Source organism: Octopus bimaculoides, chromosome 14 (assembly GCF_046866305.1).
Source record: "Octopus bimaculoides isolate indiv1 chromosome 14, ASM4686630v1, whole genome shotgun sequence".
NCBI classification, from domain to species: Eukaryota; Metazoa; Mollusca; class Cephalopoda; order Octopoda; family Octopodidae; genus Octopus; species Octopus bimaculoides.
The window spans coordinates 3,874,789-3,884,375 of NC_142941.1; the positions used below are offsets into that span (position 1 = coordinate 3,874,789).

The 9,587-nt window shown below is 38.0% G+C and overlaps 1 protein-coding gene across 1 annotated transcript in view; it reads right to left on the reverse strand.

Moving 5' to 3' along the window:
• Positions 1-8,796: 8,796 nt before the first annotated feature.
• Positions 8,797-9,587, reverse strand: part of LOC106870094 (uncharacterized) — a 22,992-nt gene continuing 22,201 nt past the window's right edge. The window contains exon 2 of the mRNA XM_014916074.3: positions 8,797-9,587. This exon is cut by the window's right edge and continues 5,587 nt beyond it. The gene's annotated coding sequence lies outside the window, so the exon portion shown is untranslated.

Sequence of the window (9,587 nt, forward strand, 5' to 3'; positions counted from 1 at the left end):
TGAAATTAACATGCAAGTGGCTGAGCACTCCACAGACACGTGCATTCTTAACGTACTTCTCAGGGAGATTTAGAGTGAGACAGAGTGTAACGAAGCTGGCCCTTTGAAATACAGGTTTAAATGCTAAAGGGTTAACTAATTGTTTTAAGGGGCTTATGTGGTAAAAACTTGACCTGGACTCTCTGTTAATCCCTTCATTTTTCCATGACCCAAAGGGTCATCCAGGATGTGACAGCAGAAGAGAGAGACAGAGACCTGCATCAGTGACCAGCCAGTGTTTATTTACAACTAAGTACAATGGAGCAATGTGAAATAAAGTGCCTTGCTTAAAGACAAAGCATGCTACCGGGCCTGGAATTGAACCCACAGCACTATGATTATGAGCTAAATGCCCTAACCACTAGGATTTATACCTCCACTGAAAACAGAATAAGGGAAAAGGCTGGTTTGAAATAAGTAGGCTCCCACCACCATCAACAGCAGCATTTTTGCTTTTCCATGCTGGAATGGGTTGGCTTGGTCTACTCCCTCACATTGTCTTGCCACAAATAAGCATGAATCAATGAATTTCTAAAATGCCACATATTTATTGACAGTTTACACACAATTCAAGAGTACAATGCACGTCTGCAATTGGACACAGCAAATAATGAGATAAGAAGACAAACAAAGGTAAGAAAATATTTGAACATTTTCATGTTTCTTTTTCTCTAAAATCCACCATCTTCCCATCCAAACTTGGTCGAACACAATGTATTCCATGGAGATGTAGTGATCTTCATACTGCATTTTTATTGATCATCCTGAAAAGACAGGTCAAATATTTATTTTAAATTGCAATTAGTAGACAATAGCAGTGGTGGTGGTCATTGGTTCCCACTGGACCAAGCTCTGGTTCACTGCATTGCTGACCATCAAAACCAGAAATGAGTGTCGGTAACTTGATGCAGTTATGTATGTGTGCGCATATATATATTGGGTCATCCGATAAATATTGCGGTTATTGTCAAATGCATGAACTAAAAGTCAGAGGGGGGCAGGATAAACTGCCTGTATCAACTTGCTTTAAAAGCAGGTAGTAATTTTACCTTGTACTTATTCTTAGTACATGTTTTGAAGAGTGCAGTTCAATTTTAACAGTTATTTTATCAAAGCTGTAAAGGGAGTGACAAAGGAGCATATTTTGCTTTATGAGTTCAATAAAAGCAACAACGGAACAGAAAGGGTGAGGAATATTAATGCAGTATATGGAGATCGGACAATAAGCGTAAGCCAGTGTCAATGGTTGTGCCAGAAATTCCAAGCTGGAAACTACAGCCTAGAAGATGATCCTCATCTTGGAAGATCTGTAGAGCTTGATGAGAAAGTCCTGCAAACTCTGGTGGAACAAATCCCATTGTAACTGTTGAGGAACTAGCAGAGAAGCTTGGATTTGGTCATTCAACCATTCATCAACACCTGTATGCCATTGGAAAAGTTAGCAAATTGGGTCAATGGGTTCCTCACAAACTTTCCGAGTCTAATTGCGGGCAGAGAGTGAATGAGTGCTCCACTTTGCCCTCATGCCTCACGAATGAACCTTTTTTGGACTGAATAGTGACTGGTGATGAGAAATGGGTTCTCTATAAAACCGAAGAATGTGCCAGACTAAAGAAGGCCTTCACCCATGTAAGGTGTTATCTGTTTGGTGGGATATGAAAGGTTTAGTTCACTTTGACTTTTAAACGCAAGGTTATAGCAGAATACAGTTGCTCAAGGTTCCATGCAGTGGGATAGAACCAGGAACCATGGAGCTGAAAAGCAAGCTTTATACCATGCAGCCATGTTATGTATGTCCACTTCTGCACGGTTTTGTATCCCCAATTTCACTAACGAGGTATCAGCCAACCTCCCGACACCAGTCAAAACAAATAACCTCCATTATGAATCCAGAGAAGCCACACTTCCGACTCAATTGAAACATGTTCCTATCCATTACCTTAAAATATATTTTACAATGAATTTATAAGAAACATTGTAACATCAGCAGACAATTGGATTAAAATATTCATCAAAAAGCAGAAAAAAAGGTTTGGGTGGAACGCTATCAACTGTAACCAGACTCTCTTCTTGAACTAAGAAACTTCAAAATATTGGTCAGTGTTGACCTTTTGCCCTCAGTGTTGTTTCTACTGTTCATAAAACTTCCTTGTCAGAATTATTTTTATGAGAAAAATAATACCACCATTAAAGATGTCTGAATCATCTTGATTTTGTCAGTGTATTGTGTTTTATTAAATGTCTCAAAGTAAATTCAAACATTCTCTCTCCTCTTTATATGTTTTTCCTCTTTTCTCTATTGTCATGTTTGATATTTTCTGGGTTTATTGTCTGCTGAGTGTCATTAAAATGTTCCAGAATTACAGGAAAGTAATAAGGCCAAGTCGTAGACGAGTTCCACCCACCATCTTCCCCCAGACTAGTCATTTACTGTGAGGTGCAGGCATGGCTGTGTGGCAAGAAGTTTGCTTCCTGCGCATATGTGTCAGTCTGTTTGCTGTATTGAATTTTGACGAGATGGACAATTTTTTGTGCTGCTTGGCAGCGGTTTGTGACTGGACGAGTATGAGCTGTCCTCAGTGGAGGAGGAGCTCGTTAAGGCGGTAAATAGAATGGGCGAGCATTTGGAAAGAGTAAAGAGTTTTGCAGAGGTGGACCTAGCCGGACTGAAGGTGCTGAGTAAGATGGGCAGTGATGTAAAGTTATTACCCCCGAAAAGGGTTATGGAAAAGAAGACCATCACCTCCAAGGTGTACTCAGTGGAGAGTAAGAAGGTGGGGCGGATGGAGATGGAAAATTCAAGGGAGGTTACTCACCAAATTTCAACTGATCAACAATTAAAGGGAAATATTTATGGGGTTTGAGCGAGGCTGATATTTGGCAACCACAGAGACAACTTTTGACAGGTTTCAATGTTATTAGTCCTCACCAGCCTAACATGGTCTCCTTCACAGCTGCCAACATGTCAGAACAACAAGCTACGACAGCTTTAAAATGGCAAACACAACAACTTTAATTAATTAAGACTATAGTCTTATACTGAGTTCATTTGAAGTCATCACTCAGAAAAAAACAATGGACAGCTTCCAGTTCACATGTTTAAGGAGTGTACTTGACATCAAGTGGCTGCAAAGAGTCCTAAATTACACAATTGGGACAGCAATAGGCATCAAGTGGGTCAGTGATGAAATAAGTTGCAGACACTGGAAGTAGACTGGAAATGTGCTCAGGCAATATCAAGAAAGTGATTCTATGGTGGCACTAAAGTGGAAACCTGAAGGGGGGGGGGGCAGCAGGGTGTCGTGAAACCATATGGCAAAAGGACCATTGACAAGGAAAGGAGGCAATCAACAACAACAACGAAAAATACCTTAGGAATGAGAATCCAGGTTCGAAATTTCCCCAGGACACCTGATGAAGGCTGGATGGTATATCAGCTGAAAGATGGGGACAAATATCTGTCAAATGTAAATAGTGTACATATTTATTTATATGATATTTTATGTAGCATTATGATATGGGAACCTCAGCAACTAACAGTTGTTACCAATGCACAGAAACAATTGTGATTTGTGATTAAAGCCTGTTCATTCTATTTTCTTATTTTATGAATATATATATAGAGAGAGAGAGAGAGAAAGATAGCTTGATAGATAGATAGATGGATAGTGAGAGAGGAGAGGGAGAGTGGAGAGGGAGATTGTGTATAGATTCTTGTGAGAAATATATTAATTCACATGTCAAGCCAACAGGATTATATTTCTAAAGAACAGTTACATTCAGTTGGTCTCTTTGACTGTTCACATTCCTTGTGTGTACAATCGATCAAAAGACTAATTGAACAAAGGCTAGGAATCATAAATATTATAAATAAATAAAACATTTTTATTTGTGTGTTTTATTTATTTATAATAACTTTTTACACTTTCTTATAATCTATACACATACACGTTCTTCTTGTTTGTGAATAATTGTGCCTAGTAAGGCGACGAGCCAGTAGAAACGTTAGCGCGCCGGGCGAAATACTTAGCGGTATTTCGTCTGTCTTTAAGTTCTGAGTTCAAATTCCGCCCAGGTCGACTTTACCTTTCATCCTTTCGGGGTCAATAAATTTAGTACCAGTTGCGAAGTGGAGTCGATCTAATCGACTGGCCCCCTCCCCCAAAATTTCGGGCCATGTGTCTAGAGTAGAAACGTGTATAATGCCATCTCAGTCTCAGACTTCAGTTGTTTGGATAATCGGTACCGTGAAACTGTTACGACTCTAGACGTTTCGCGTGTATGTGTGAGTGCATGTGTGTATGCATGCGTATTAAGGCGACTGATCGGCAGAATGTCTACCAAAGGACGACAAAATGCCTGCCAGCCTTTAGTAACGTCTCTGTTTATATATTCTGCATCCAAACCATGTCAAGATCAATACTATAAATACCAATCAAGTACTTGAATCGATCTAATTGATTATACTTGGCACTCATCTACACAATGTGGCTTCGCGTCGACGTTAGCAGGCATTGTTTTCGTTTGGTGAGGCTGCGAATTAATCGACTTTTGTTTAGTATTTCAATAAAACACATTTTATATACACACACAATTAATGAAACACTGACATTCACATAAGCATTAGCTTATGTACCTGCACACACACAAATACAAGAATCATTGAAACACATTCACAACTGCATACACTACTTTACACATCTATACGCATACTCTCACACTCAAATACAATGCAAAAGTTTATTTTATCCAGAAAAATACAACCAAAGCCATGGAAAAAAACAACGGTAACGTAAAGAATAATAGAATTAGAATCCAAAGAATTTGCCAGGAAATGCTTCTCCTCTTTCTTTTCTCCCATTCTTCGTATCATCCATGTTCGAGAATATCGGCAAAACGCTTCACCAAGTCCTGTCGTGTTTGTCACGTGACTTCTACCATTCCTAGAAGACGAAAATTATTGCAGTTGCCTCCCTTGGATATTGTGTAACTCTCTCGTGATTTTATTGAGAAAAAGCAACAAAAATCTCTGAAATGAAAGAAGTCATGGGATGAGCAATTATTTATAGGATTTGTCTGAGAAAACGAGAGACAAAAAAAAAAAAAAAAAAATACAACACTTATATTTTGTTTATTTGTCCTTTATTCAGTCATCATTTCTTTTTTAGCACAGAAAAAGATGTTTATCGTTTTAAAACAAGTTAATTTGTTAATTAGTGAAAAGGTTAATTTACCTGTCCTTACGTCAATGGGGCTGTGACCAGTTAACCAGTTGACATATGAGTCGAATAGAAATTACAAGGGGCAGACATCAAATTCTTCGATGAAAATCATCTCCCCACACATTCATCTTTTCACCATCTTTCAACTGCGGAAAAGGGGTAATAAAAATGTAAGCCCTTTCGCACGTTTCTTGCTTAAATACATTGTTTAACCCCGGGTCAGCACTGATTGAGTAAGTGTATGATCAACAGCCTTCCATCTGAGACCATCATATGCTTCACGAAGACACAAAGAATCTACATCTAAGTTTTCCAAATGTTATTTTTTTTTCTACCTCTTAAAGTAGTATAGTGTAATTAAGCTGCTATGTCTAACAGCTCGAGCAAGCACGTACAAGCATCCCTTTGGTTCGTCAGGGAGTATTTTCTAAATCGCAAGCTAATCAACAATTTTCGGAAAATCAATAATATCGATACTTATTGGACAAGAAAATATATTTCAAAAAATATCGATTACATTCGATCTACAAATCCATCGATATAATGTTTTTTTAATTTTTTTTTTCAAACAAGGATAATAATTAAATTTGGATGATAATGAACGGCAATTTGCTTTGAAGAAATAATATATCCTCTCCAGCTTTTCAGGATTTCTTTCTTCTGGCATTACTTCAATAATTTACGTCGTGTTTGAAGTATTTCTGTCCCCCATAAAAGACAGCCAATGCGGAGAGAAATATGTACACTATGGCTCATATGTTCTATTTGCGACGACTAACATTTATGAACACATTTTTCATCTTCAATTTCTGATAAATCCGAGAAATATATTAGTCGAGATACAATGAAAGTCGGGGGGTATTAAACATGTTAACACGAAACAACGTTGAGTTAAGAAAGCTCTCTCTCTCTCTCTCTCTCTATATATATATATATATATATATATATATATATATATATACATACAATAGTCTTTGTCTATTTTTGTGTTGGCGTTCGGCAAGCATGGGAGATAACTCAGGATATGTTTGGTTTTTCTTAGACCTCATCAGCGATGTATAGCTTTCATCCCAGATGCCAAAGAAGCTATGAGAAACTCAGTAAATGTGCATACAATAATGGTATATATATATATATATATATATATATATATATATATATATATATATATATATACACACATTCGCTGCTTTCTTCCAAGGAATCTAATGCTCTTAGCTTAGTTTTTCCTTGGAGTTGGCCAGATTTGAGCAATATCGAGAATAACCAGCCGAAATTTCAAGAATAATCTGGATCTCGACTGAGGAAAGAAAACTCCGAATGACCTGTCCTTGTTTCCTTCTATCGCCTGTCTGGATGTTTTGCATCCTTGTCCCATTCTGTATTATTTATACATACATACATATATATATATATATATGCGTGTATATATATATATGTGTGTGCATATATATATATGCGTGTGTGTATATATATAGAGAGAGAGTCGCCAACACAGCAAAACGTTTTATAGGTGCGAAACCAATGGTCATTCTCTGACCCTTTCAAATACACACACATACATACGCTCGCACACGCACTTATACATACATACACATATGAGTATGAATGTATAATAAAAGTATTAGCCAACAGTAAAAAAAAAAAAAAAATTTTTAAGTGATTGAAGGTATTTACGTTTTACTTTTCTTACCAACACCCAGGAAAGACGTCGGTCTGTTACTTTGAAGATATTAGTTATTTGGAAAACCCAGAGTGTGAAGAGATTGCAGAGTTATCTCCCTTAGGCTGACATTACCTGAATAGCAGACGGTCTGTTGTGCAAATGACACATTATTATAATGATAACCCCACTTGTTCCAAGCACGGGGAATTACCCTCAGCATGCATCAATCTATCTATCTATTTCATATAGACATGTCCTTTACACACACATACATTTTAAACGTCGGCATTCTTTCTGCAATAGACCATTTTAAAGTTTTCCATCTGTTTATTCTTACTTCATGAGCCAAATAAAAGATGAAGAAAATAGCAAATTTCGGCAATCAAAGCAGCAGTGAACTGCCCCCCCCCCCCTCACACCAAACAATCAAGTATTTGGCCGAATGGGTGCATGAAACGTTTTGGCGTCCCTGATTCTATGCTCACCATTTGGCGTTAAACGTCTTAATGTTTCTTTCCTCCTCTCACTCACTCTCTGTCTGTTTATGTATGTGAACGTATTTCTCTGTGTATGGGGGAAAGGAAAGAGTTTTTATATTAATCGTATTCAGTTAATAAACTGTAATGTCTCTCTTTCCCTATCTTATTTCTTTATTGCCCACAAGGGGCTAAACATAGAGGGGACAAACAAGGACAGACAAAGGGATTAAGTCGATTACATCGACCCCAGCGCGTAACTGGTACTTAATTTATCGACCCCGAAAGGATGTGAAAGGCAAAATCGACCTCGGCGGAATTTGAACTCAGAACGTAACGGCAGACGAAATACCGCTAAGCATTTCGCCTGGCATGCTAACGTTTTTGCCATTTTGCCGCCTTCTATCTATCTATCTGTCCGTCCGTCCGTACGTGTATACTTCTGTGTGTTTGCTTCTAGCGCCAAAAACTACTGTAGCTCAAAAAAGCAGAATATCCAGTCAGCCATGCCAAATCATCAGCATCCAAACGACTGCGCCCAATCGTCCGAGGGTGGGGTGGTGACCATCGATAAACATACAGCACAAAATTACTTGCAAAGGTTTTGTAGAGAAAAACGTAAGTGTTGAAGATGAAGACGATCACAGAACAACCATCAGCGAATGACAACATAAAAGAGAACTGGGATGCCATTGAATCCTTGCATATTTAACCCACCCCTCTCCACCTCACCATGACTCTTTCTGGATGTCTTCCTATTCTCCCAATCACCTTTATCTCTCTCTCTTTCTTCCTCTTTATATATGCCAGCAATCTGATTAACTCCCTGATCCACAGCTCCTTCTCACATACGTCTCTCTCTTCTGATCCCCTCAACTTCCTCCTTCAAACCAGCAATCTGATTAACCTCGTACTTTGCACCTGTTATACACATATCATCATTATAATCACCATTTTACATCTTGCATGATTTAAAGGGGTCTTTTCCAGGACAGGATCTCACCACCGACTGCGGTCCCTTCTCATCTCCGGGCTTTTTGTCTCCCATGTCTCTATCTTAAACAATTTCCTTCCACACTTAACATTAACCAATGCTTTTTTTACCAAATTATTGTCCTTCGTAAACTTCGCATCTCCATACCAACCATCTTCTCTGTTTTACCTGTTTTTCTCCCAAGATTATTTGTGATCCATCCTTCATGAGGCCAAAGTTTCATCTGAATCAATCCAGCAGTTCTTGAGATATCTTGTCTGTGACAAACAAACAAACAAACATGGCTGAAAAGAACACCTCCGCCTTCGCTAAGGCTGGGGTAATAATTCACATTACAACAAGGCAAAAAATGTTGGTGGGAGGGAGAAGCATAGTCAAATAACACTGAAACCCAAAATATAACTGGTACTTATTAATTTTATTGACCCCAGAGATATTAAAATAATAATTAAAAAAAAAAAAAGAGAAAAATCTCAAAGTTCAAATCCGTCAGAACTTGAACCCAGAACATAGCAGGATGAAACTAAATACTGTAAGGCATTTGATGAGGTGTTGGTGTCATCAATGGTTTGTAAGATAGGCACAAGGTCACAGGGTGGGGGTAGTGCTGATCAAATCAGTCCTAGGTTGATAAAAAAGGCAATGTTGACCTCAGCAGGGATTGAACTCAAAACAAAAAGACTTAATTAGAAAACATGTCTGTTACTTACCAATTTTACCACCCCACGATACTACTACTACTAATAATAATAATAATGGCTTCAAATTTTGGCCCATGGCCAGCAGTTTTGGGGAAGGGGGCTAAGTCAATTAAATGAAACCCCAGAGCTTAATTGGGACTTATATTATTGACCCCCAGGAAAGGCAAATTTGAACCCAGTGGAATTTAAACTTAGAACATAAAGATGAATGAAATGACTAAGCATCTTGTCCATCATGCTAACGATTCTGCCAGCTCATCACCTTAATAATAATAATAATAATAATAATAATAATAATAATAGTATTAGTAGCTGTTGTTTTTGATTTAGACAGAAAACTGGCAGTTTTTAGGGAAGGAGGTTAGTCAATAACACTGACCTCAGTACTTGAGAGCGGTACACAATTTTATGGACTCCAAAACAATGAAAGGCAAAGGTGACTTTCATGTGATTAGAACTCAGAACATAAAGTACCAGAGGAAATACCAT